This window comes from Gadus macrocephalus, chromosome 1, assembly GCF_031168955.1.
Source record: "Gadus macrocephalus chromosome 1, ASM3116895v1".
Lineage (NCBI taxonomy): Eukaryota > Metazoa > Chordata > Actinopteri > Gadiformes > Gadidae > Gadus > Gadus macrocephalus.
The window spans coordinates 10,103,685-10,108,684 of record NC_082382.1 but is presented as its reverse complement, the minus strand read 5'-3'; positions in this window follow the sequence as shown (position 1 = coordinate 10,108,684).

Below are 5,000 nucleotides of genomic sequence, written 5' to 3'. Positions count from 1 at the left end.
GGCCAAGCAGAGAAACAGACAAACAAACCAACATAAAGACAGAGATAAACACAGTCACACAACGTTAGCATAAAGCGCGTAAAAACGGAAAGATAGCATAAGACAAACAGCACAAAGAAGCATGAGAAGCAGTCCAGCTGGAATGTAGGTATGTTAAATACACAGCAACTCAAGCATATCAATCTGGGGTGAATTCATGCGTTCAGAGGAGGGAATGACCACCACTCTGTAGGACTGGCCTGTGGCAGTAGGTGGCAGTGTTGGAGCATCATGCAGTGACATGAACATCAGTCACTGAAAGACGTGGGAGAAGGGGAGAGAGGAGGTGAGAATTACCCAGGTTTACTTGTGACTCAGTGCATGTAAGAGCCCCCCCTCAAAGAGTATTGCTCACCTTCTACTACCCTCTATCTGTCCAACTCTACCTCCATCTCTCTCACTATTTTGCACATGCACAAATGTGTTTGGATGCACCACACACACACACACACACACACACACACACACACACACAAACAAACACAAACCCACTCACAAACGTGCATGTACACACCCACGCTCACACACAAACCAACATGCATGCACACACACACACGGCACACGCACACACGGATGCAAACATACACACATGGACACACACACACAGAAACACAAACACCCAATCACACATTTCCCTCTAGCATCATCCCCAGGTCCACAGAGGCACAGACAGACAAACAGAGAGAGGGACGGCACAGGGCTCCTTTACTGAACACACCTGGCTATAAACAGCAAGAGGCCTCAACAAGGGCTTCCTCCTGCGGGAGGAGGAGGCAGTCAGGGGAGGGGAGAGAGCCAGGGGAGTGAGGGTAGCAGCAGGCAGAGAGGGAGAAGCAACAACAGGCCGGGGCAATTTAAAGAGTGGGGGGGTGGGGCTGGACCACGGGGACACTGGCTGGGATTCATCAGGATTCTTGCAAATGCAGGTTTGCAGGGGCTCTCTTTTAGCGGGTGCAGGGGTTCAACCATTGGTCGGGGAGAGGAAAGGGGCGTGTCTGAGTCGGCGGACCGCAGCAGGCCGCGGTGCTGCGGGGCCCTTACCTGTCCGGCCCCCCCCCCTGCTGGTGGGGGTGTGTGTCGGCGGAGGGGCAGCAGTACTGATGGAGGCTGAAGCTGTGGAGGGTCAGACTGTGGGGCAGCGGGGCGCCGTAGAGGGGGGGCCCCGAGGCTGGGGTGGGGGTGGAGGGGGCCGACACGGGCTGCCCTGAGATGGACGGCGGCCGGACACTGACGGAGAGGATGGAGGCAGAGGACAGAGGCATGGGACACACACACACACACACACACACACACACACACACACACACACACACACACACACACGCACATAGAAACATACATAGACACACACGCAGACATTCACACAGACATAGACACACACATATAGACACACACAGACACACACACACACACACACACACACACACACACACACAAACACAGACATAGACACATAGACACACACGCACATATAGACACATAGACACACACACACACACACACACGCACGCACGCACGCACGCACGCACACACACACACACACACACACACACACACACACACACACACACACACACACACACACACACAGGGACAAATTGATGCACACACATACACACACAACCACACATGCACATAAACACATAGACACGCATACACACACACAACACACATATAAACAAAGACACATTTAAACAAATAGACACACACACACACAAACACATAGCCAGTCAGTCAGTGATAAAGCGTGACAGCGAGAACATTGAAGTAAAGGCAACATATAAATCATACGGTGACAGAAGCCGTGATGGTAGTAGATGAATGTAGGATAGGTGAGAGATAGAAGCCAGCGATGTGTAGCAGATGAAACACCTTGCAAAAGGGTTTTGTGAGGCAAGGTTTTCTTTTTGTTGGTAAAATTGCTCGACTTGACGGGAAGGCAGTAAGACTGACAGTCCTGACTTGCTGATGGGATGCAGGTTTTGATGGTGTTGAACATATTGCTAAAAGGCAATTAATAAAATTGCTAAAATAGCAGTCTAAGGGGGGCGTGGCATGGAAGGAGAGACCTTTCGGAAAAGGAAGGGAAATCCAAGGTTGTTTGATGGGAAAGAGAGAAAAGCAGAGAGAGAGAACTAGAAGTGTGGCTGGGATGACAGTGTGAGAGAGATAGAGAAAGAGGTAGGGAGGGGATGAAATGAAATGTCTATTATGTAACCAACTCAAGCAAAAGTATGGATTTCTACAACGCGTATAAAAATGCAGTGCTGCCCTTGGTTATGCATGTAAAAGTGCAAAAGCATATACTACATGGCAGCCTTCTTTCTAGATCCTTCCCTCTTCTCCAACAGTAATCAGTGGAGTATCAACTGCAGGATGTGAGAGTGAGTGAGTGAGTGAGTGAGTGAGTGAGTGAGTGAGTGAGTGAGTGAGTGAGTGAGTGAGTGAGTGAGTGAGTGAGTGAGTGAGTGAGTGGGTGGGTGAGTGAGTGAGTGAGTGAGTGAGTGAGTGAGTGAGTGAGTGAGTGAGTGAGTGAGTGAGTGAGAGAGGGAGGAGGAAGGGAGGGAGGAAGGGAGGAAGGAAGGGAGGAAGGGAGGGCTAAAGGGCAGCAGCGATGGGGATTAACATGTAAATGGCAGGCTACTGACTGTGGAGCCAGCTGCTATGAAGGGCACACACCCCCTGTTTGTGAGGCACGGCGGAGATGCACCGAGCACACAGAGGAGACAACACAACACAGACTCAAACTGCAACACCTGAAAACTAATGAATGGATGATTACATGAAGGAGATGAATGCGGATGAACAGATCAGCAGAGCATCTAATGCAGCAATCAAGACATGTTAAGATGTATCCTATTTTGGTTTCATGGGAGGTAATCTAATGCACCCATGGCTGACATTGAGATGTATGTTGGAAGATAAATGGAGGGAGTCTAATGGAAACAGCAGGGGGAAAAAAAACGAATTGTTCGAGTACACTGTACGGGACGTGAGAAACCATCAGGAACAAGATCTAAAGAGATAAGAGTGCTTCAGAGTGAATGCTGAGTAGATAATGGAGCACACGGAGCACTCGTTTGCTTTAACGAAGGTGATAAAATGTTCCAATTAAGCGTGAATAACCTGTCAGCGGTGTACTTAATGGAGCTCTCAGTGCGTGAAGACGAGCTCCCTTTCTATTATTAGAGATTACAAGGCTGGAAGTTCAGTGAGGAACCCTGGAAATAAACTGCTGCCGCAGAAACGAGCTCCTGATAATTGTCCTTCTACGCCAACGTGTTCAAGTCAGAATACCAAGGGAGGAGATTGGATCTGTGTTTGCTTCTTGTTCCCTGGGAGATTGGGTTGTGTGTTTTCTTCCATGCTATGGCCAAAAACGATTTACATGGATATGCAAAGGTAAATAAGAATCTTAACCGGCTGCCACTGGAACGGCGGGCTGTGAAGAGTATGAGAAATGCTATTATGTAAGAGCGTGTGCAAGCTGTGTTGGTATGAACTGCCATCCCACACTGCCAGGATTGGCTGATGCCTGTAGCCGCCTGCATTGGGCAGCGCTGACAGACTCTCAATCTGCATCGGGGCTTCGCAATCAAGTACTTCCGCCTCTCCTGATGACTGCATGACAAACAGGCGCACACAGAGACGACATGCAAAGAGGCTCACTGTGCGCCGTGCGCCGGTCCCACGGCGCCTATGACTGAGACGACCCAATAACACGGTCTGCCCTGCCATCTGCGTCTCTGCATTCATTCATGTCTACTGCGCACAGCAGAAGCAGTCGGAACATCTATACTCTACAACCATGAGACCAATGAACAAACAGAGCTGAGGGGGTCAGAGGTCCGAGATAACCCCCCCCCCACACACACACACACACACACACACACACACACACACACACACACACACACACACACACACACACACACACACACACACGCACACACGTGACGCAAAGAGCCAAAGGTCAGGTGGATGGCGTACACGGCGCGCTGCACTCTGCAGCGAAGCGTAGCGATGGCCCAGAGTCTAGGAGGGAGGAGAGAGTGGGCGGAGAGAGGAGAGAGAGAGTGGGAGAGTGGGAACATGGAGGAGGGCAAAGGGTGGTGACAATCAGGAGCAAAGAGGAATAGAGGAACAGCTAATTGAGGGTGCCAGCGTGGCGCATGGGTTGGTGTGTGTGTGTGTGTGTGTGTGTGTGTGTGTGTGTGTGTTTGGAAGGGGTTAGGTGGGGGGCGGTGGGGATGGAAACAGGACGCCTGCTGGGGTGGTAGACTACTTCCTGTAACTCACACAAAGTGGGCGAGGGAGGGAGGGAGGGAGGGAGGGAGGGAGGGAGGGAGGGAGGGAGGGAGGGAGGGAGTGATGTCAGTGTGTAGGTGCAGCGATCTCTGAAAGAGGAAAACAGCATTTGTGGACGCAGGCATCTGCCGTTGTGTGCCGTACGTGGCTGGGCTCTATGCTGTGCGTGCATTCCTTCCAACCATGGACAAACGACATGGACGCATCGTCCGTGGATCACCCACTGATTGACACACGTCAGCTATGAAGCCGTAGATTTCATCGGGTTACGGGCGCCGCCAATGCTTCAGATCTTTGCCAACAGAAGCAGACTTTTGAATCGAATAAAAGTGTCGGGACCTCTGGAAAGACATAACACAGAGATGTTACTGAGATCCTAAAGACACCGGTACAGATGAATTTATTGATCTGGACCACTAAACAAAGAAAACGTTATTCACTTTGTATAACAAGACAACAATTCTTCCATTGTCTCAGAACGGTGGCGGTTATTTCTGCGTCGACCACTGCAAGCCCCCTGTAGGCCGTTAGAGGAACTACAGCCCAGTCGCTTCCACCAAGGCTCCACACACACATTGCTAAAAACACACACACACACACACACACACACACACACACACACACTGACTGAACACTGAACCCCTGATGGCACC